Source organism: Carettochelys insculpta, chromosome 1 (genome assembly GCF_033958435.1).
Source record: "Carettochelys insculpta isolate YL-2023 chromosome 1, ASM3395843v1, whole genome shotgun sequence".
Taxonomy (NCBI): domain Eukaryota; kingdom Metazoa; phylum Chordata; order Testudines; family Carettochelyidae; genus Carettochelys; species Carettochelys insculpta.
The window spans coordinates 81,138,621-81,163,693 of NC_134137.1; positions in this window are offsets into that span (position 1 = coordinate 81,138,621).

The following is a 25,073-nucleotide window of genomic DNA, read 5'->3' on the forward strand; positions in this document are numbered from 1 at the left end:
TCTGAAATTTTAAACCAATTTGTGAGAGCTGGACAAATTATTTCCTGGAAACAACTTACACCAGTGAGACTACACAGAGAGAGGTACTTCTCCAAGTATCAGAATCTGGCCCACTGGAATCAATGAGTGTGACTCTAATAAATAAATAGGACCTTAGTCTGTCCTAGCTGTAAAGGCACCTCATGAAAAACTATCTCTTACACACTTATATCAGAGAGCATTACACATAACCAAAGTATTTAACTTTCTACAGCCAAGCTTTCCATTTACTTTATCTTCAGAATATGTCCATTCTTCTGTATCTCTGTTACTAAACCTTTAGTGCACATCCTGTTTCTCCAGACTTGCCATTCAAAAATAATGCCCCGGGTCTTCCAAAATCAGGAAATTGGCTTAAAATCATGATTTTTTTTACATACCTTTTTGGTAGGTTGTATGTGGACATCAGCATTTCAATTATACTCTAGGCTTGTTCTCAAACTCTTCTTCATAAATATGAAAGCTAGACACCAATTTTTTAAAATGGAAGGTGAGACTCTCCCATCATTTCAAAATTCTGGGAACTTGAATTTTAGGAAAAACATGACATAGCATGTGACTGCTGATGAAATTAGAAGAGATGGCAACCCACATTCTCTCCTTTGGTACCAAATCCTGGGCCATTGAAGTAAAGAGGTGGCACTGACACATCCTTGTGCTAAAATGTGCTTGTAAAGATTGGGATAAATTATGGTTTTAATTAGTTTTTTAAGTATTTGAACTAATTCATAAATCCATAGAGGTCTACCAGTTACAGTATGTTTAACTGCAAGGACAGAGGGATTGAGGATGAGGGTAGATTTACTTATTGGATGTCCAGTCTCTAATAAGATCCTCTTAATGTAATAGCTTCCTAGGTATTGGCAAATTGTTTCTAATGATTGGATATAGAACTGAGATCAATTACCTTAAACTTAGTAGACATCACATAAATAACAACACTAACTCTTTCTTGGGAATTCCTACCACTTTTTTGTTAAGCTAAGAAAAGCATTTAATATCAAATGAAGTTGCACAAGGGAGATTAAAGATTACTATTAATATTCCAACCTAATGAGGTAACCAAACTCTATGGTGTGATGTGCGAATTGCAGCCAGGGGCTGTTCTTATTATTATAGATTGATGGACCTTGAAGCCTGATAACATTATGCTTACTTTATAACTGCTAGTCTTTTATTAGACAGCCTTTTTCCCTTCATTTTTGAAGATATTCAAGCTTGGATCATGCAAGGATCCCAAATGGAAATGTATTAAAATATACAGTAAATACATAATTTAATCATGTTTCTCTTTGAAGAAAAATATGTAATGCATAAATGACCCCAAGGAGGTAATATTTTAGATGAATTTTTGAGTTCAGTATTTTCCAGTAGATTGGATTTATTCCTTATTTAATTTGCATATGAGCCTTGTGCTATGTAAAAATGTATCCTTCGAAAACTACAGAGCTAATGATGCTTTCAGTCCTTTAAAAACAACTCTGAATTAAAGGCACATCACATATTTTTTACGTTGAAGAAACAAAATGAATCAAGTTATTTATTGTAAGTTAATTTAAATGACATATGTTAAACATACCAGGTGTCATCTAAGTTTACACCTTCACACACTTTGCTCCAAAAGATGATTTCCAAAGCAAAGATGGAGGATTTGTCTCAGCCAATCCTGCCCTTTCTCCCAACTCCATGTCACACTTCCTTGAACTACTGATTATGGTTTAATTCCCAGTTAGTATTCTGTGGGTTGGCAGTGTTCTGCCTTGTGACCAGATCCAGGATTATTAAAGTTATCATGAGTAACCTGATGTGCATGAAAGAGTCAATTACTTTTAGGAAAGGTATTCTGTCCTTGTAATATTTTTATTAGCAGAGTTATCAAAATCACAACATTCCAACCCAGCAAATTAGGGAGAAAGAGAGTATAAAGATAAAATAATTCAGTGTTTTTGGGCAGGTGAGGGCGTCTGTAGCTACCGCAAATTGGAAAAAAAATGATTTTCAAGATTTTGATGAAAACATGAAACATTTTGAGAAAAATGATAAATTTTCATTTTTGTTGAACATTAGTATGAAAAAATATTGTTTTAGTAGAGGCTCAACAAAGTACCTGTTGTTCCAAACATGGCAAACTTAAAAGCAATGATAGTTCTTTTTCTTTTAATCTAAATATATGTTAAGAAACAACGCTTGGATCTGACAAACAGACTAAGGGGAGACATAGGGCTTGACTACACTACCCCCTTCCTTTGAAAGAAGGATGGTAATTCGGGTGTTGGGAGTTTACTAATGAAGTGCTGTCATGCATAAGCAGCACTTCATTAAGCAATTTCCCTCCACAGCAATTTTGAAGTTTTAAACTTCGAAGTACTGGCACGCGTCTAGCCGTGGCTCACCCGCTGGTACTTCAAAGTGCCAGGGCAACTTCAACTTCCCCTTACTCTTCAAAATTTCAAGGAAAAAGGGGACTTTGAAGTTGCCCTGGCACTTTGAAGTACTGGCAGGTTAGCCATGGCTAGACACGTGCCAGTACTTTGAAGTTTAAAATTTTGAAGTTGCCGCAGGGGGAGGGGAGGAGTGGAATTTGCTTAATGAAGTGCTGCCTATGCAAAGGAGGGTGGTAGTCTAGACAAGCCCAGGGGGTTACAATGAGTCAATATGTCCACACTTGTCCCAACTTCGAAGGGGGCATGATAATCAGGGTGATGGGAGATTATTAATGGAGTGCAGCACTAATGAATATGCAGCACTTCAGTAGGCAAATTCTCCCCCACGACAACTTCCAAGTGTCAAATTTTGAATTGTCGGCATGCCGTGTAGCTGTGGGCACTTTGAAGTGCCTGTGGCTATATGGCATGCTAGCACTTGGGAGTTTGATGCTTGGATGCTGCCATGGGGGAGAATCAGCCTAATGAAGTGCTACATATTCATTGCAGCACCTCCTTAGTAATCTCCCATCACCCTGATTACCATGCCCCTTCAAAGTTGGGGCAAGTGTAGACAAAACCTATGATTAGTAAAATAAGCAGCAGACAGTAGCGTTGAACTATATATTTCTCATATTATTTTCATAGAATTAGAGACAAGACATTGTACTCCAGGGAGATTTAAATATGGTCAGATGTTCAGATGATATAAACAGAATTAAATCCATTGCTGATGGCCCTTCTGTGTGTTAAGTTGCTTAAACAGCCAAATATGCAGCATCACAAAAGTTGCTAAATGATGTGGAAATTAATCTGATTATCTAAAAAGCAGAGATTCTAAACAAAGAAAAATAAAGATTCTAACCAAGGAATGAACCATTCTGGTTACACTTCTTACCAAAAGCAGAATTGAGTGGTAAGAACTGAGTGATAAGAGAAAAATAGTAGGGAGAGCAGCAACTGGTAACTATGATCAACTTCATCTAAGCACAACAAGGCTTATGAGAGTTCCTTAACTTCAGCATTAAAAGAATTATGGCTGGATTCTCATTCACCCTAAGGCACATGTGCACTGATCTAACAGTGTAAAGCAGATATCAGAGTGTATAAATATAATTTACTCACATTATGAGGCCTCTACCCACTTCCTGAGTGTAAAATCATCTTAATGTAAATGAGAATCAAGCACTCTGTTGTTGCAAAGATAAACCTAGGGAAATTTATAAATTCTTGGGAAGATTTCCAAAATAAATCAGGTCTTGGGAGCTACCTCCCATTTAGACATCTAAATAAAGTGGTCATTTAAAAAAAACAAAACATCAACACCTAACAGTTTCTGTGGGGAATAATAGAAGCTAAAAGTAGTTGAGTAGGTAGTTGCATAGTTGAAAATCTAGCCCCTAAGGCTCAGTTTAATACTTCTTCCTGAGGCAAAACTACTAATGCTTGACTGAATAGAGACTGTAAAATAAAGAACGGAGGAATCTGATCAGTAAACTGCAGTCACAAGCAATACTAAAGAGAAATTCTAAACTTTAACACTATACTTTGAACTGTGTATAATTTTTATTGTTATTCATAATTGCTCTTGACAGTGTTTTGTGAAAAAAGAAGTTTCAAATTTCTCCAATATGTTTATTCAATTTCCTCTTAAGTATGTTCCCAGTCTTTATAGAGCAAGAGGGGAAAAATTATACAAGTTAGGGTTTGAAATCTAAAACTCTCTGTTCATTGGTTGAGCCATAGTCAGGGGTGGGGCAATCAATCAGGAAGGCCAGAGCTATATAAAGTGTGATAGTAAGTGATGAGGATAGTTGCAAATAGGAGGGAGTTTTGAGAGGGGCACTGTCCAGGTGAAGGAGGAGAAAGTCACAGAATCTTGGAGTAAGTGGCTGTCTGTCTGGCTGACCGGAGTGTTTGTGTTTGGGAATTACTTGCTACTATGTACTGGGCTTGTGTTTTTTGTTTGTTTGCTTGTTTGGTTCTGTTTTGTTTGAGAGACCATGTGCTGAGGCTGGCAGTTAAGATTTGAAATCTAGAAGTCTTTGGTGACTTGCCTGCCTGGTGTGAAGATTGCGGATCTCTTGAGGCATCTAGATAGACTTAATTGTAGTGCTGGGGAGTAGCTGTTGGTCATGGCACATGTAGGTACCGAGGACATAGGGAAGGGTAGGAAAGATGTCCTGGAGGCCAAATTTAGGTTCTTAGGAAAGAGACTGAAATCCAGGACCTCTATGGTAGCATTCTCAGAAATGCTTCCAATTCCATGCACAGGGCCATGTAGGCAGGCAGAAATTCAGTCTCAATGTATGTAGGGAGGAGGAGTTTACATGTATTAGGAACTGGGGAAACTGTTGGGATAGGGGGAGCCTTTACAGGAAGGATGGATTCCATCAAAACCAAAGTGGAACTAGACTGCTGGAATTTACCATTAAAAAGGTCGCAGAGCAGTTTTTTAAACCAAGAGTTGGGGGAAAGCCAGTTGGTACAGAGGATCATGTGGATTGGAGAGAGTCTATTGATAGAGATTTTCTAGTTTTTAGTCAGGAAAAGCAGATGGAAGAGGATAAAGTGTGGGGCAGATCAGAAAAGAAACAATAACTTGAAAAAGAATCTAACGCATCAGGAAAAGGCAGATGAAGAAATGGTGGCAACTTTTTAAATTTCTCATGCACAAATGCTAGAAGTCTAACTAATAAGATGGGTGAACTAGAGTGCCTTGTATTAGAAGAGGATATTGGTATAATAGGCATAATCAAAACCTGGTGGAATGAGGACAATCAATGGAACACAATCATACCAGGATACAAAATATATTGGAAGGACTGAACAGGTTGTGCAGGAGGAGGAGTAGCACTTTATGGGCTTGTCTACACTTGCCCTCAACTTCAAATGGGGCATGGTAATCAAGGCAATGGGAGATTACTAATGAAGTGCTGTGGTGCATACATTTCATTAGGCTGATTTTTGCCAACGGCAACTTCGAAGCTTCAAACTTCAAAGTGCCCACATGTGCGTAGCTACAGGGACTTCAAAGTTCCTGCACTACTTTGAAGTCCTTTTACTCCAGCTGATAGGAATAAGGGGATTTTGATGTTTGCAGGGTCCTTTAGAAAAGGACCCCCATGTAGAAGAGCTGCGGGCAAGCAAAACACAGCACTTTTGGCATGCTAATAAGGCACTGAATATTCATTTCAGAGCCTCATTAGTATTCTTTGATTTGGCCATTAACATGGCCATTTTGAACTTTTTTCTAAGTGTAGGCATGGCCTAAATGACTGCTTCTTGGAGCAGCTGATATAGGAACACACAAGGGGAGAGGCAATTTTTAATTTAGTTCTGAGTGGAGTGCCGGATCTGGGCCAAGAGACCACTTGGAAATAGTAATCAGAATATATCACTTAACATTCCCATGGTGGGAAGAACATCTCAGCAGTCCAACACTGTGGCATTTAATTTCAGAAATGGGAACTATGCAAGAATGAGGAGGTTTGTTAAACAGGAATTCAATGGTACAGTAACTAAAGTAAAATCCCCACAAATTTATTGGGAACTTTTCAAACACACAATTATAGAGGCCCAACTTAGAAGTATGCCCCTAGTTAAAGAAACGCAGTGAAAGACCCAGAAAAGAGCCACCATGGCTTAACAACCTTTTTAAAGAAAAAGCGAGAGATAAAAAGGCATCTTTGTAAAAGTGGAAGTCAAATCCTAAGGAGGAAAACATAAAGGAGCATAAACCTTTCAGGGACAGGGTAGGGCCATTGTTCAGTGAGGAGGGAGAAACAGTAATAGGGAACTTGGAAATGGCAGAGATGCTTAATGACTTCTTTGTTTCGGTCTTCACTGAGAAGTCTAATGAAGGAATGCCCAACATAGTGAATGCTAGTGGGAAAGGGGTAGGGTTAGAAGTTGAAATAAAAAAAGAACAAGTTAAAAATCATTTAGGAAAATTAGATGTCTGCAAGTCACCAGGGCCTGATGAAATGCACCCTAGAATACTCAAAGAGATGATACAGGAGGTATCTGAGACTTTATCTATCATCTTTGGAAAATCATGGGAGACAGGAGAGATTCCATAAGACTGGAAAAGGGCAAATATAGTGCCCATCTATAAAAAGGTGAATAAGAATAACCCAGGAAACTACAGGCCAGTCAGCTTAACTTCAGTGCCAGGAAAGATAATGGAGCAGGTAATTGAAGAAATCATCTGCAAGCACTTGGAAGGTGGTAAGGTAACAGGAAACAGCCAGCATGGGTTTGTAAAGAATAAATCTTCTCAAACTAATCTGATAGCTTTCTTTGATAGAATAACGAGCCTTGTGGATAGGGGAGAAGTGGTAGATGTGGTATACCTAGACTTTAGTAAAGCATTTGATACAGTCTCTCATGATATTCTTATAAAAAAAACTAGGCAAATACAATTTAGATGAGGCTACTATAAGGTGGGTGCATAACTGGCTGGACAACCGTACCCAGAGAGTAGTTCTCAATCCTGCTGGAAAAGTATAACAAGTGGGGTTCTGCAGGGGTCTGTGTTAGGACCGGTTCTGTTCAATGTCTTCAACAATGATTTAGATATTGGCATAGAAAGTACGCTTATGAAGTTTGCAGATGATGCCAAGTTGGGAGGGGTTGCAACAGCTTTGGAGGATAGGGTCATGATTCAAAATGATCTGGATAAATTGGAGAAATAGTCTGAGGTAAACAGGATGAAGTTTAACAAGGACAAATGCAAAGTGCTCCATTTAGGAAGGAACAATCAGTTTCACACATACAGAATGGGGAGAGACTGTTTAGGAACGACTACAGCAGAAAGGGATTTAGGGGTTATAGTGGACCACAAGCTAAATATGAGTCAATAGTTTGATGCTGTTGCAAAAAAAGCAAACATGATTGTGGGATGCATTAAGAGGTGTGTTGTGAACAAGACATGAGAAATCATTCTTCCACTCTACTCCGCGCTGGTTAGGCCTCAGCTGGAGTATTGTGTCCAGTTCTGGGCACCACAGTTCAAAAAAGATGTGGAGAAATTAGAGAGGGTCCAGAAAAGAGCGACAGAAATGATTAAAGGTCTAGAGAATGTGACCTATGAAAAAAGGTTGAAAGAATTGGGCTTGTTTAGTGTGGAAAAGAGAAGATTGAGGGGAGACATGATAACGGTTTTCAGGTATCTAAAAGGGAGTTATAAGGAGGAAGGAGAAAACCTTCTTGGCCTCTGAGGATAGAACAAGAGGCAATGGACTTAAACCGCAGCAAGGGAGGTTTAGGTTGGATATTTGGAAAAAGTTCCTAACTGTCAGGGTGGTCAAACCGTGGAATAAACTGCCAAGGAAGGTTGTGGAATCCCCATCGCTGGAGATATGTAAGAACAGGTTAGGTAGATGTCTATCAGGGATGGTTTAGATAGTACTTGGTCCTGCCATTGGGGCAGGGGGCTGGACTCGATGGCCTCTCGAGGTCCCTTCCAGTCCTAGTGTTCTATGATTCTATGAAACACTGTCAAATTAAGTGTAAAAATATAATGCCACTAGTTACCCATCTCCATTCTGAAAATTTATCATTTATTCCTACCCTATGTTTCCTGTCATTTAACCAGTTCTCAGTCCATGAAAGGATCTTCACTCTTATCTCATGACAATGTAATTTATGTGTGAGACTTAGGTGAAGGAGTTTGTCAAAGTCCTTCTGGAAATTTAAGTACACTATATCTGTTGGATGCCTCTTGTCCACATGTTTGTTGACCTCTTCAGAGAATTCTAGTAGCTTAGCAAGATATGATTTCTCTTTGCAGAAACCATGTTGACTTTTGCCCAACAAAATATGTTCTTCCATGTGTCTGACAATTTTATTTTTTGCTATGGTTTCAACTAATTTGCCCAGTAGCACGGTTAGACTAACTTTTCTGTAATTTCTGGGGTCTCCTCTGGAGCCATTTTTAAATATTGGCATTATATCTTCCAGTCATTGGATACAGAAGTTGATTACAGGACAGTTTAGAAAACAGAGTTAATAGTTTGTTCTGCAAATTGTTCCACAGTTTCACATTGGCTACATCTACACTTTTCTCCCTTCTTCGAAGGCGGGTATGGTAATCAGGCTGATGGGAGATTACTAATGAAGTGCTGTGATGAATATGTAGCACTTAGTTAAGCTAATTCTCCCCCATGACAACTTCAAAGTGTCAAAATTCTAAGTGCCGGCATGCTGTGTAGGGAGTAAAGGCACTTCAAAGTAGTACAGGCACTTCAAAGTACCCGTAGCTACATGGTATGCCAGCATATCTGACACTTCAAAGTTGCCACTGGGGAGAAGTAGCCTTATGAAGTGCTGCAGTCATTGCAGCACTTCATTAGTAATCTCCCATCAGCCTGATTACCATGCCTCACTTTGAAGTGGGAGAAGTGTAGCTGTAGCCATTCAGTTCATTCAGAACTCTTGGTGAATGCCACCTGGTCCCAGTGACTTGTTACTGCTAAGTTTGTCAGTCAGTTCCAGCTGACACCTCAATCTTGGACAAATTTCTCAGATCTGTTACCTACAAAAGATGTCTCGAGTCTGGACATCTCCCTAACATCCTCAGCCATGAAGCAAAGAATTCATTCAGCTTCTCAATGACTTGACCTTCTTTGAGTGATCCCTTTGTATCTTGATGGTCTAGGGGGCCCACTGATTGTTTAGCAGGCTTCCTGATTCTGATTTACTTAAAAACATTTTGTTATAGCTTTTTGATTTTTTTGCTAGCTGTTCTTCAGACTCCTTTTTATTAAATTTTTCTTCATGCAATACACAGTTGGCCTGTGGAATTCCTTGTGAGAGGATGTTGTGAAGACCAGGGCTTTAACAGGGTTCAGTATGAAGCAAATAAATTCATGGAGGTTAGGTCCATCTGTGGCTATTAGCCAGGATGTGTAGGAATGGTGTCCCTAGCCTCTGTTTTCCAGAGGCTGGAAATGGATGACAGGGGAGGGATCATTCAGTGATTACCTATTCTGTTCACTGCATCTGGGGCATCTGATATTGGCCACTGTTGAAAGACAGGATACTGGGCTAGATGGACTTTTGGTCTGACCCAATGTGGCTGTTCTTATGTTCTAAATTTTAAAAAGTGTTTATTTGGTCACAAAACATAGCACTGTGTGAGTCAGAAGAGGTGTACTTTCCAACACAGTTTGAAATCACCTTAAAATGGAGTAGATATCAAGTTAGCAATGCCCCTTAAAATCTTTCAGTCAGAAAGGAGGGTACAGAATGCTAAGGCACAACATCATTAAGGTATGAAAGATTCTCATTCCCCTCACAGAGAAGCATTCAAGGAGCAAAATGTGGTCAGTGGGGTTTTGCAGAATATTTTCAAATAACTGATGCTAGAAGAAACACACACACACAGGCGCACACACACACAGAACCCATGTACTCTAAGGCACCAACTCAAGTCTGTTGAAATTCTACAGAAAAACTCCCATTGGATTTAATGGATTGGATCAGATTGTACACAGAAAGAGGAAGTCAGCAAGCAAGAATATACTGAGTTAGCTATGGTTCACAAAAAAAAGGAAGGGTAACAATAGAGTTAAATAGTAACAGAGAGGGAGCCGTGCTAGTCTACATACTATCAAAACAACAAGCAGTCACGTAGCACTTTAAAGACTAGCAAAATAATTTATTAGGTGAGCTTTCGTGGGACAGATCCACTTCTTCAGACCATAGCCACACCAGAACAGACTCAATATTTAAGGCACAGATCCAAAAACAGTAATCAAGGAGGACAAATCAGAAAAAAATGATCAAGGTGAGCATGGGCACTTTCTCATGCTCCTCTACTAACATCATATATGCCATCATGTGCCAACAATGCCCAGATGCTTTGTATATTGGACAGACTTCTAACTCCCTTAGACAAAGGGTTAATGGGCACAAAACAGACATCAAAACACTCCAGATCCACAAACCAGTTAGTCAATATTTTAATGGAATGGGCCATTCTGTTAATGACTTAAGAGTATGCGTGTTACTGAAAAAAATTTTTGCACCGCTATTCAAAGGGAAACAGCTGAGTTGTCTTTTATATTCAAATTTGGCACATTAACACATGGTTTGAACCGGGATGGGAATTTTCTGAGTCACTATAGGGGCTCGTCTGCATACTTGGCTTAATCTAATTCTTGACCTCCCTCCCCACCCTTCCACTCTCTGATTTGCTCACCTTGATCATTTTTGTTCTGATTTGTCCTCCTTGATTACTGTTTTTGGTTCTCTGTGCCTTAAATATTGAGTCTGTTCTGGTCTGGCTATGGTCTGAAGAAGTGGGTCTATCTCACGAAAGCTCACCTAATAAATTATGTTGCTAGTCTTTAAAGTGCTACTTGACTACTTTTTGTTTTAAAATAGTTAAAGGAGTTGTGGAGACAATTAAAGGCTTTTATAAATATATGACAAGAAAGAAATCATATCAGAGAGAAGGTAAAAATGACTCAAAATAGATGAGATACTGAAATTAAAAAAGAAAATTAAAAATAAAGGATTAGATTGGCCCAAATGGATTCTGAGGGTACAGTATACAACTGCCTGCACTCTGACAGTGGTGTCAATGGGATAATTTGTCCTATTAGTATTAATATTATTTATTTATTGTAATATGTAAGAATGTCAGTCATGGATGCTAAGCCTTGCATGAACAAAAAAAGAAGAAAGCAGTACCTTGGCCAGTCCTTGGGATAGGTCAGAAATGTTAAAATCTGGTCAGAGAGGTTCTACCAGAAGCTTTCCAGCTATGGCTGTCTAGGAGAATTGCTGAACCCACCTGCTTTAGGGCTGTACCAGTCAGCTACATCCTCCTGAATCCTGTTCTTGCCAAAATTCTTGCTAGTGTCTTGTTACCAAGTAGAAGTAATGAGAAAAAAATCAAGACCATGAAAAGATTCTAACTGGTGCTAGCTTGGACGGTGCTATGGCCAAAGTAGCCGAAAACAGGAAAAGAGGTAATCGCAAAGCTGTTGGTGGATTTGGGAAAGAGAAAAAAAGAAAAAGATGCTATGAAGGGTTTACAAGAAAGGGAACATTCAGACTGTAAATGAAAACCTCCTGCTTTTTAATGGATGAGAAGTAAGCCTAACAAGTCACAAGTTCTAAGTGGTAACTGCAAGCTGCTATTTTAGGTTTTTAGTAATTTCTTTGTGATCTTCACATTCTGATACTGCCACATGGGGGGTGGGGGGGTGGGAAGGAGTTGATGGTGCTGCAGAAGTTCCTCTGATTTCCAAAAAAACCTCAATCAAATCATTATTCAGTGGAACCTGGCTGGCTGCCATCTGTCTAACCTGGTTGTCTGCCAAGTGTCATGCCCATACTTCCACATAAAAATGTTTGATAATTCAATCCACCAAAGATTTAATTTAAACTAGTAATGAATGGAAAATTAAATTTAAAGGTGGCCAAGGGGTAAACTCAATGTTTTAAAACAAATATCCACACACAGAAGAAATTATTGCTTTTCGTAAATGATTTTGGCAAAGTATTTTCCATAAAGATAACATTGTATTTATCGTGTTTTTATTTTTCTGTTTAAAGTGTCTTTAGAATTACATTATAAACAGTTCAGGTCTCAAGGGACTGTGGAAGGTACAATATGCAATATATCCCATACAAGGAGAAAAAAAGACCATCTCTTCAAGTGATCCAGTTTTTCATCCTCCAAGGCGGCTTCCAAACTTAGAATCACCATATTTTTGCTCTGTTTGTGTGCGTGTGTGTGCATGAGAGCGAGAGAGAGAGAGAGAGAGAATCTTCTGTAGCAAACTGCCTTTCTTCAGAGGAAGATGACATGTTGCAAACCCAGAAATCTTTAATCAGACCTATGGAACTCAATGCCAATAATACAATATTTGAGCAAAATTAAGTGTTATGGACCAAGTTCTCCACTTCATTATACGGGTATACATACTGGCAGTAATGGAATTGCACTAGTGCAACTGTCACCAGAACCTTGCCATTCTTTGAAAAATATGATGAGCATTTTAGTTTCTTAATTTAGTCTATTAATTAGAAAATTTTGCCATTTCACCCACATCTCCATTTTTTTTCCCGCTTATAGTTACTGTGACTAATTTCTACAAGGGCTTGTCTCCACTAGCTCCCTACTTCAAAGGGAGCATGGTCAGTAGGGTGTTGGGAGTATATCAATGAAGTGCTGTGGTACATATGCAGCACTTCATTAAGCAAATTCCACCCCGTGACAACTTCCAAGTGTTAAACTTCAAAGTGCTGGCTCACGTCTAGCCGTGGCTATCCTGCCGGTACTTCAAAATGCTTGGGGTACTTTGAAGTCCCGTTACTCCTCAGGACTTTGAAGTACCCCAGGTACTTCGAAATACTGGCGGGTGAGCCGCAGCAAGACGCAAGCTGGCACTTGGAAATTTAACACTTCAAAGTTGCTATGGGGGGGGTGGAATTTGCGTAATAAAGTGCAGCATATGCACCACAGTACTTCATTAATAAACTCCCACCACCCTACTTACCATGATCCCTTTGAAGTAGGGAGCTAGTGTAGGCAAGCCCCAAATTACTTTGCATCAGCCTTGTAGAAGCCCTCACGTACAAATATACAAATATTAAAGAAGAAATCATAATATTTGTCTTAATTCCAGGAACTCTCAAAATATTTGGCTCTATACGCCTTGTGTCTCTAAGCAAAAGGTGGCTTGGAACTCAGTGAGACACATTCTTAACTACAGAATGCAATATCATGGCTTATTGATTTAAGTTAGAAAAGCAAAGCAACACAGCCAACTGGGTGCCTCAAAAACTAGTAGTAAAGTGACAGTGTTATACGTAGATAAATAGAACTAACAGTATCTTGCTCAGGGTTAAGGAAATATGCCACATTTATCATGAAGGCAGAATTCGTTTCCTGATGCTAGAAACTAAAATTATCCAGCAGTCATACACACCAATATGTAGGTGGGCTATATACTTATCCCAGTTGCTCATGTAAGTTCACCAGCCAAGGTTTTATCCATGAGAGGGGGAACTGGATCCTGTTGGTGCACACCATTGCTCCTGGATGATGGTCATAGAACCAAAAGACTCAATCCTGTGGTTTTGTGCCATCTTTTTTTATGTTTTACTTCATAGATCCTGTCCTATCCCACTACTCCAGGGCCCTGTATGAACAATAGTCATTGGTTAATTGTGAATGTGACTTTGATCTTTTCCTTGATGGGGTTTTTGTCTCTCGCTTTCTTGCAGGTGTTCTTTTGCCAGCTAACCTATAATGTTTTTTGGCCACCCGTGTTGTGCTGGCATTTGGTCACTTAGACAGGCTGGCATCAGGGACTGATTCCATTATACACCCTCTCCCAGGATGCTTTTAAATGGGATTACAACCCCCTCAACATTAAAGAGAATCAAGTCAGTAGAAAGGCTGAAATAGTTGTTCATTTATAATATAGAGTCACTTTAGTTACAATGTGTTAAACAGGAGTTCCAATAACAAATTCTTCAATGGTGATTCTTAACAGGTTGTTAACAAATTCATCCAAAAGTGATTAAGGCTATTCTATTTATAAAATCCCATTCATAAAAATTGGTCCTCAGTTCAAGAGGTTGCATAATATCACAGTGGTAGAAAAATTAATTGAAAGGGTGATTTTATTTTTCAGCATTACATATTACCCATACTCTAGGCCTTTGCATTATACCCTTAAAGATATTTTTGAATGGGTAAAGCTATGACATTCTTTATTTCTGCAGTAATTTTTTCCTCACTAGCACTCCGCTAATAACAAAAGAAAATCATAAACTATTATTTTCGCGATTTACTACTGTTTGACTTCATGGCTTCTCTGACACTGTCCAAATGCAGTTGCAAATACGTTCAGGTTTGATATTTTAATCAAAACTCATAAGGTTAACATTCACCTCTCTGAATAAGCTAGATCCCTCCTATAGTGGTATTTCATTTGGTGCAGAAAGGGCACTTCCATGGAAACTACACTGCCAACTACAGACAGAAAACTTACAAGAGATCAGAACTACAATCAAGAAAACCATAGTGTGTGTCAGGAAGGATAATTTCTCAAGTACCTAATTCACAAGAAGGCTTCAATTCATCCACAAGCTTTGTAGACACAGTTTTGCTTTAGCAACACATCATATGCACAAACGCTATCTCTTAGACATTGAATCACTAATATGTACATGCAGTCAAGCAGTAATATATCCAAGTACAATGTTTACAGTTAACTGGAGGTTCCATTATTTTGGGGAATAAAACTGAGCCTTTATAAATTATGTCTGTCTTTTAAAATTAGGCAGATGATCTAAAACAAAAATTAAAGAGTGTTTGGTCTCTGACCTAAGTATAATTTGTGTTATTTATGATGGCCTGTCATTAACAGAATAAATTGCAGGAAAAAAATAAAATGAAATAAAAAAGAGAAGAGATAAGAAAGTGAAAAGTACATTATTTTGTAGTCGACATCTCTCTCAATTTTTTTCTGGTAGCCAAACATTTCAATAAGTTAAATGCTGATGGGCTGCCACTTCAACTTTGTTAGAGTAAAAGATACTGTAAAATGACTGCACAGAGAGATTATAGTCTGCAAGAAACTTCTTTCTCAGCAGAACACCAAAATGAAACAATTGTTTTCTACAGCTGTGACACAATGGAATTTAAAGTCTTTTCAGAATGATAAAAATGGAGCACAAGTGACTCACACATCAATAGACATGCTATAAATTAAATATAGCATATTGCAATAAATATCAAAATAATATCTGACCAATTTGGGTCAATGACCAATTTGTGTGATCACTTGTAAAATAAGTCCTATTGATTCTGAATTTTAAATGTATCAGCACAAAGGTCAAACGATGCAAAGTTCAGGCTAGACTGGTATTTCAAAGTCCCTGAGGACCTGAGTCAAAGCCCTGAAATCAGTAGGCTTATATCAGCCCCTTATTCTGCAACCAAGAAAACTATCAGGGTATTAGAATTGTTCAATACATGATTCTAGAAAAGATTGGAACTGAAACTGTGAAGATTCCTGGTTTACATTGGTAACATATGCATCCCATCTTGCATTTGTGAATACTCCACATGTACTGGTTTTGTTTTACACAGAGATTCCCAAAATTAGGCCTACTGAAGGCTTGAAAGTTGTTCTTAGATGTGTTGGCTTGTCACCGAGTACTGGCTTATGTCCAGATGAGTAGATGAGATTAAATGTAGTCACTGACAAGGAAGTAATGAAGAGGACAAATTCTGCTTTTCTAAGAAGGCGTAACAATTCCACCAATGATGTTCGCAGTTGAAAAACAAATTTGACCATATAGTATAGAGAATCTGAATATCTCAGAACATATTTTGTGTGTGAGTGGGCTGATCACAGCTGTTTTCTAGGGTTACATTCTTGTCAGTCCCTGACTCCTTTTCAGATGCCACCCGATCCCCACTGTCATGTTTAACTCTATAAAGTGGGTCAATGTTTGTGGCCAATTACAATAAATGCAGCTTTTTGGAGGTGCAGGGAGGAAGTGAGAATACTTCTGCAGTCTTTGGCTGCTGAAGCTACCTTTATATCCCAAGAAACCTTCTGTTATAATTTCCATTCAATACAATGACACTTCTGATTAATTGCCAGCTTTTCCCCTGCTGAACTCAGCCAACAAGACACTTATGACTCCAGCAGATGTTTCTGCACTTTAGGCAAATTATTAAGTTTTTGTATTCTCCCCAACCTCCTTCAGTTATGACAAAGACTTTTACTATAGTCAATGTCACACAGAAAGGAGCATGGTTCTGACTGAGCAGTACTGGTGCTGGATTGAGTCCAGAACCCCTTTACCGGGTATCTACTTGCCCATGGTATCATGCAGGAAAAGTAATGCTTTAGAAAGGAAGTGTTTTATTTATCAGTGATGTAATTCCAAGGGGATTATTATATTCGAACAGGAAGTCTGTCTGCCCCTCAACTCCCTAGCACTCCAAGAGTTCTCAGGAGGGTTTCTTGTTGTTCTTTGTACTCATCTGAGTGCATCCACCCAGAGGCCTGCAGAAAGCTGGAGATAAGAAGAGATCAATAGCTGGGAGGGTTTCTTTTTCCTAGCTCTGAAACTCTGCCATGAGCTGACAGAGAAAAATGGGGACAGAGTGGACAGGCACAAGTAGTAAGGAGGAACTAAAGGGAAATCATCACAAGGGCCTAAGGAGAGCAGGGGGCCTCTACTGGATTCTTTCATGGACTTTACAAGCCTGGAGGCAGTGTGCCATCACAAACAGGACTGGGCAACACGCCTGCAGGGATTACAACTAATCTCCACTCTCTAACATCATGTACACAGTAATGGGATCAGTGTTTCAAGGACCACATGCTGGTGCCTGCTCTTGGGCCTGCATCCAGACTCTTCACAATGCACTTGCTTCTCCTGATCTCCGTGCCCTACACACACACTACTATGTCTCCATTGTTCTGCTTTCCTTGGAGGGCCAGAAAAATGACTGTTAGCCTAATTTTACTGCATCCTCATCTTCCAAGCAATGCTTGAATCATGCTATCTCTTTCTTTCACAATTATGAATTGCTTCATCAGAGGTTTATGAAAGTAGTTCATTTATACCTAGGACAGCTGTCATTTTTCACATCAGCTTGGGATGTGTTCTCAATTTTCCCTTTGGCAAAAATGATATTTGTTGGAGAAAAATATCACCAACCTTTTCTTATTTATGCAATTTGGAATATAAGTGTTTTATCTTTGTCATGTATAGGAGGAGTGCTGGACTTCTGTGAACAATCCAGCATTCAGTAAGCAAAAGATTAAACTCAGATAGCTGGGTGGAGCTGGCAGGGGGCCAGGTTAGCCAAAGTGTGAAGGTGCTAAGATTTGAAATGAATGAAACCATACTTGCTTCTTCCTCTTTGGGTGAGTTTATGAGCCAAAAAGAGAGCGGGGACTTCTTCCAGAGGGGTACCTCAAGCTTTTTTATCATACAAGAGCTTTTAAAGGGGGAAAAAAAAGGAGAAAACAAATGGCAATCTCCAATATTTTACCTTTCAGTCTTAGTCATGCATACACACACCTCCTATTACATTCCAGGACACAGGTATCAAATCATCACCTTAAAAACAAAAACAAAAAGATCTATATCTATATCTATGTCTATATCTGTATCTATTAGAGAGAGAATCTGTCTATGCTACAATTGTTCAAGAACTCCTCTTAATCTTTGAGAGCTAGGACCACCAACTTTGGCATGCAGCTTCCTCTTATGCTAGCTTAAACCATGGTCAGGGTTTGGATGTGTCTGAACATGGGTATGTATAAAATCTGAACATGGAAAGGGAAGGGCACTGAGAGGCAGGACAACATGTTTCAGACAAACCATTGACAGCAGAGAGCACAAGGAACAACAATTCTGCGGAATGACCCCTGGGTCAACTGCAGCAAGAAAAGAGTGGAAATGTGGAGACAGAGCTCTCCACACTGCCTGTCTCCAGAATGGCCAACCAGAAGCACAACAACCAGGGCTGCCTGGTGAGCCTGAAGCCCTGTCTGTTGACAGAGGGACCTCTGGAGTGCCTACAGATTTTTTTTTGTTAACAAAAACTGCTGATGAAGGTATTATTCTTCATCATGGAGAGGCAGAACTCTGTCAGCAGAACTGCTGAGTTTTGTCAACAAAACATATTTTGTGTCTCCAGCTAAGCCGCTCCAGTGCATCATCAGTAATCTACTACCCATCCTGGACAATGATCCTTCACTCTCACACACCTTGGGAGGCAGGCCTGTCCTTGCCTACAGACAGCCTGCCAACCTTAAACAAATTCTCACCAGCAACTATAGACCACAACACAGTAACTCTAAACCTGGAACCAATCCATGCAACAAACCTCACCGCCAGTTCTGCGCACATATCTACACCAGTGATATCATCACAGCACATAACATCAACCACACCATCAGGGGCTCTTTCTCCTGAACATCTACTAATACAATATATGCTATCATGTGCCAGCAATGTCCCATTGCAATTTACATTGGCCAAACTGGACAGTCTCTATGTAAAAGAATAAATAGACATAAGTCAGATATCAGGAACGGTAACATACAAAAACTTATAGTAGATCACTTCAATGTTCTGGACACTCAGTAACAGATTTAGAAGTAATTATCCTACAACAAAGAAAATAAAGAAAGAATAAACTGCAAAGAGAAATTTTAGACCTGTAATTAATTTGCAAATTTCACTCCATCAACCAAGGATTGAATAGAGACTGGGAGTGGTTGGCCCATTACAAAAATCAATTTCTTCACTTTTGATGTTCGCACTTCCATATTAGCTACTGATATCGGGCCACATCCCCTCTGGCTGAACTGACCTGATTTCTCCTCTCTTGGTGCTCACAACCTCACATTAACTGCTGATAATGAGCCACATCCACCCTAACTGAAGAGACCTTGTCTACTCTGTCCCTCCCCTTTCCTGAGATTCCCTCTTTAAATCCTCCTCTGAAACCCTCCACCCCTCATGCATCTGACAAAGCAGGTCTTTGCCCATGAAAGCTTATGCTCCAAAATATCTGATAGTCTATAAGGTGCCACAAGACTTCTTGTTATTTTTGAAGATACAGAGTAACTCGGCTACCTCTCTGATATTTTGTGTGTAGATGTTCCGTGAGTTTTGTCAACAAAACCCCAGTTTTAGTGACAAAATTCTTAAATGTAGATGTAGCCACTGTGTTTTTGTTGATCATCATCATCATCATCAATAAAGGTGGACTCAGCACCAGTTGGTGTCTGATGCCTCTCTCACTATTTCTCACCATCTTTCCCTGTCCAGTGTGGAGTGGCTTAGTTTGTGTAGACTAGCTCCACACCAATCTACTAGATCATCTACCTATTCTCTGTGGGGTCTGCCTCTCCTATTTGAATCATCCATTATGCCAAATACTAGGGTCTTGATTTTTCATTCATCGTTCATTCTGCAAATATGGCCAGAGAGTTGTGGCTTCCATTTTATAACCTTCTGCAGCAGATTCTCTTGATAAGTTTATATTTTTCTAACAAGTTTGGAGTGGCATGTTTGTGTGAGTACATACCACAGCTCTGACCAAGTGCTTTCAGTCACAGACTATGTCTTGTTTCTTCATGCTTCCTCACCATGTTATTACCCTCATTGATCACTTACCAGATACAGCCAAAATATCTCCAACTATATAGTGAAAATGGGGCAAAAGAATCACTTGTCACAAAAGACCACTATGTTGTGATGTCTTGGAAAGCTTTTACTGTCAGTAAATGTTAGACAATATTGCTCCTGGAAAGTAAAAGACGTACTATAAATTTAAGGCGAGTTGAGATAAAGTTCAGTTACTCGGTGCAATAATTGACAAGAAGGAGTAGTCAGGTGTGTAAGCGTGTGTGTGTGTGTATATATATATATATATATATATATATATATATATATATATATATATTTGGCTACGTCTACACTAGCCCCAAACTTCGAAATGGCCACGCAAATGGCCATTTTAAAGTTTACTAATGAAGCACTGAAATGCATTTTCAGCTTTTCATAAGCATGCGGGTGGCCGCGGCACTTCAAAATTGACGTGCCTCGCTGCCGCGCTGCTCATCCCGACGGGGCTCCTTTTTGAAAGGACTGCGCCTACTTCGAAGTCCCCTTATTCCCATGCGCTGATGGGAATAAGGGGACTTCGAAGTAGGCGGGGTCCTTTTGAAAAGGAGCCCCGTCGGGACGAGTCGCGTGGTGGCGAGGCGCTTCAATTTTGAAGTGCCGCGGCCACCCACATGCTAATGAAGCACTGAAAATGCATTAATAGGGAGTTCTGTAGTGAAGAGAACCTGGCACATTAATACATTAACTAAGTAGTTTCTTCTGTCTTCCTTTGAGAGGCAATACTTTTATGAAATCATATAACCAAAGAAGACTACGTTATTACTATTGGCAGAGATCTTTAGACTAATTCCCTGTGCAAAGCAGGACAAATCCTAACTAAATCATCCCATCTAGGTATGGTGAGATTAGCCTATGTTTGGGACACTATTTCTAGCCCCTTCCCTGTATGGGGTTTGCAGATCAGTTCCTAAAAAGGCCACCTCGGTCATGCCCACTGCTGCTTAAAATGCCCCCATCCTAATCCAGCGACACATGAAAACCATTTTGTGGTCACTGCTTGTGTGTGACTAGCATCAAAGAAGTAGCCAAGTTACTCTGTATCTTCAAAAACAACAAGAAGTCCTGTGGCACCTTATAGACTAACATATAATTTGGAGCATAAGCTTTCATGGGCAAAGGCCCGCTTCATCAGATGCATCAGACGCGTCAGGACTTATTGTTGCTTGTGTGTGAGTCAGTGATAGAGGACTCTTGCTGATCAGTTCACTGTCCCCACCGCTGCTCACCCTTGTCACAGGACTTTAAAATATCTCTTCCTATGACAGAAGCCTGTGCTTGGGTAGTTTAAGGTATGGGAGTTGTTCTGCACAAGAAGCCACACCAATCTTAGCAGAAGAGGCACATGTGTCTGGTGTCCAGAAGGTCTAAGATGACTGGGGGCTTCCCCCCTGCCGCGTTTCAACCTGCTTCTGCCTTCACATCCAGCCAGAGGATTTTTTGCTTCATTTTACCATTGAGGTCTTATATTGAAACAAAAAGCAGTCAAGTAGCACTTTAAAGACTAACAAAATAATTTATTAAGGGAGCTTTCGTGGGACAGACCCACTTCTTCAGACCATAGCCATACCAGAACAGACTCAATATTGAAGGCATAGAGAGCCAAAACAGTAATCAAAGTTGACAAATCAGCAAAAAAAAATCAAGGTAAGCAAATCAGAGAGCAGAGGGGTGGTGGGGGGAAGTCAAGAATTAGATTAAGCCAAGTATGCCAAAAAGCCCCTATAGTGTCCCAGAAAGTTTGCATCCCGGTTCAAACCACGTGTTAATGTGTCGAATTTGAATATGTAAGAGAGTTCAGCAGCTTCTCTTTGTAAAACAGAGTGGAAATTCTTCTTCAGTAAAACACAGACTCTTAAGTCGTTAACAGAATGGCCTGCTCCATTAAAATGTAGACTAACTGGTTTGTGGATCAGGAATCTTTTGATGTCTGTTTTGTGCCCATTAACTCTTTGTCAGAGAGAGTTTGAAGTCTGTGAGTAACCTGGTTAGGTCCAGTGATGGTATCACCAGAATAGATATGTGGACAAAGCTGGCAGCAGGCTTTCTTGCAAGGAAAAGTCCTAGGACTGGTATTCCTGCGGTACAGACTGCGACTATTTGTTAGTAACCAGGTTACTCACAAAATCATGGGCACATTCTCATGCTCCTCAACTAACTTCATATATGCCATCATGTGCCAACAATGCCCAGATGCTTTGTATATTGGACAGGCTTCTAACTCCCTTAGACAAAGAGTTAATGGGCACAAAACAGACATCATAAGATTCTGATCCACAAACCAGTTAGTCTACATTTTAATGGAGCAGGCCATTCAGTTAACGACTTAAGAGTCTGTGTTTTACTGAAGAAGAATTTCCAGTCTGCTTTACAAAGAGAAGCTGCTGAACTCTCTTTCATATTCAAATTCAACACATTAACACGTGGTTTGAACCGGGATGCAAACATTCTGGGTCATTATAGGGGTCTTTGGCATACTTGGCTTAATCTAATTATTGACTTCCCCGTCCACCTCCCCTCTGCTCTCTGATTTGCTCACCTTCATAATTTTTTTTTTTTTAGTAATCAAGGTTGAAAAATCAGAAAACCATGATCGAGGTGAGCAAATCAGAGAGTAGAGGGGCAGAAGGGCAGCAGGGAGTCAATTCTAATTAATTCTAGTGAATCTAATTCTTGACTCCCCTCCTGCCCAACTGCCCCTCTACTCTCTGATTTGCTCACCTTGATAATTGTTTTATGATTTTTCAACCTTGATTACTATTTTTGGTTCTCTGTGCCTTAAATATTGAGTCTGTTCTGGTACGGCTATGGTCTGAAGAAGTGGGTCTGTCCTATGAAAGATCATCACCTAATAAATTATTTTGTTAATCTTTAAAGTGCTACTAGACTGCTTTTTTGTTTTGAAGTATTCTAGTTTCATGTAATTTTGTCACCTTTTGTTTCAGTGGAATGGCAAAGATATTTAAAACTCCAGAAACACACACACACACACACACACACACTTATAGGGTATACAGTACAACAGAATAAAATAAATTTAGAGATTAATGATAAAAGTATTCTAGAAGTATTGGAGAATTTGGAAATGTTACTTTGCAAATACATTTTAATAGACATGTCTTTCACTTTTTGAAGTTATTCCTAACTTTTGAACACCATTGTGTCCCCAAACCTGTTAGATGCAAAAACTCCAGACATTTAATTCTGTTGGTCTTGTTAAGAAATGGTTAGTTTAAGAGTAAATGAAAGTTAATAACTGTGCTTTTTGATTGCATAGTAAAGTCCACATGGCTATTGTCCTCATTGTAATCAAGCATCAGACCAAAGTTCAGATTACAAACTGTGAGTTGCCATGGGCACTTTATAAATTATGTCTGTTCTGCCACAGGCTTCACAGGTATAACCCATAAGAAGATAACCATGATAACCAGAGTGACATAGGTGAAACAACCTAGGGAGCAGATTGCTCTTTTCTAAAAGGAATAAGAGAAGGAGATGAAAAGAAATGTGAGGGACAAGTATTTTGCTATATGTGATGGGAATTGGAGACAAAAAACCCCATTTGGTAGTAAACAGTAGTCTGAGAAAGCATGGAATTCAGACAGCCCTGTCACTCAGTAAATTTTAGACCTTTAAAAGCCTCATAGAATTTTCAAGCTAAAATATCTCATTAGCCTAGAGTTAAAGCTGAACATATGTAACATTAACCTTCCTGGTGAATGCCTTACAGAATGTGGCAGCTTAATGATGGGGAAAAAAAAGGAGAATTTGAAAACCTGGAAAGTTATGCCTTTGATAAGCAGCAACAAGCACAGACTGGGAGCTTTGTAAATGCCTCTATAACATCATGCAGACAAGATTGATCCAGTTACTATAACACCACTAACTCTTCAGAAGTGCTTAAAAATGTGTATAATGGGGGTGCTGAAATAAATGGAACCAAAAAATGCTAACCCTGTATGTAATGGAAACTACTTTAAACCAGGGAATGCAGCAGCACCTGTATTTCCAGAATCTATGAACCTTCTAGTCATTCTCTGTTTTCATATTTACTTTACACAGTGCTATTTGTTTACTTTAAAGAATGTTCCCAGATGAGTATTTCTCAAATATGTTTTTTTTTCTAAGTACTTTAAGATGCTTTAATTTTGGACATGTCATATTTGGGGAACAAACATATTACTTCTATGTGGTGCATGTGGAATATAGACAATGGAGACAGAAATATTGTCTTGCATGGATGTCAGGTAATTTTCTCATGCAAAGTTTGATTCTTTGCCCCCATGTTACCCTTTGATCTTCCTCTTTACATTTCATAAATCAAGGATGTGAATGGTTTAGCATCATGACTGTTGCATTATTTCCCTAATGTTTAGAGACCACTTAGGTAGGGTAAAAGGAGGTCTTGCTTACTTTCGTTGACACTAACAGATGTATCTGGTTTTGCTCATTTCTTTAACTGAAGTAATTTCTTTTTAAAATAAATTAAAAATGTACACGCATTCTTCAGTGATTGTATTTTTCAAAAATGCTGGAAAATGAAGGCTTGAGTGAGGGTTATGGGGCATTGAGGGGAAGGGGTGTGTGGCTTCGATCAGAGGGTTGGTGGGAGATCAAGGCAGTGTTTGGGGATGCAGGAGTCAAGATAGTGAGGAGGTGCAGAATTTAGGGCCAGGGGTTTCAGGACAGGGAGGTGGGAAGTGGGAAGCCTGTTGGGGCCACCCATGGTGGTGCAGGTAATACTGCTATGACAACTCCTCACAGGGGCCAGGCAGGGCTCCCCACCCAGCAACGCCTCCTGACAGGGATATGGAGTTGTGTGTTTGTAGGATGGGAGATAGAGCTCTGTAGGCTGCCCTCTGCCTTGAGATGCCCCCACCTCCTGTGCCTTCCCCCCATGGTCTATATGCTATTGAAGTGGGGACAAGGGTCTGGGGGCTTCCCCAATTCTCCAGTGGGCCCCATCTGGCCTGCAAGCTATGGAAAGGAGGCTTTTGGAGTTGCCCCGAGCAGGATACCCCTCAGCCACAGCCTGCAGGCCCCAACTGTCCCGCTGTGGCCTGCAGCATGGGTGGAGAGCCAGGCTTCAGGAGCTGCCCCTATCCTCCATCATCCCCTCCTGTGGCCTGCAGGATGTCTTGAGAAGACTCCATCCAGCAGCCCTCTCTGTGGTTGTTAGGCTGTAGGGGACGACAGACTCTGGGTTTGGAGCAGGTGAACTACTTATCTAATTGTGCTGGCAAGATGGTGGAATTTCCCCATCCTCTCTTGGTGCTGCAGCTGCCCACGCTGGCCACTCTCAGTACCACATCCCTCCTGATTGTGCCCCTTCTTTTTGCCTCCTTCTTCCTTCTGCCCGCTCCCTTTCCATGTTCTGGGAAATCCTGGAATTTCAGGCATTTCTGACTTTCCAGG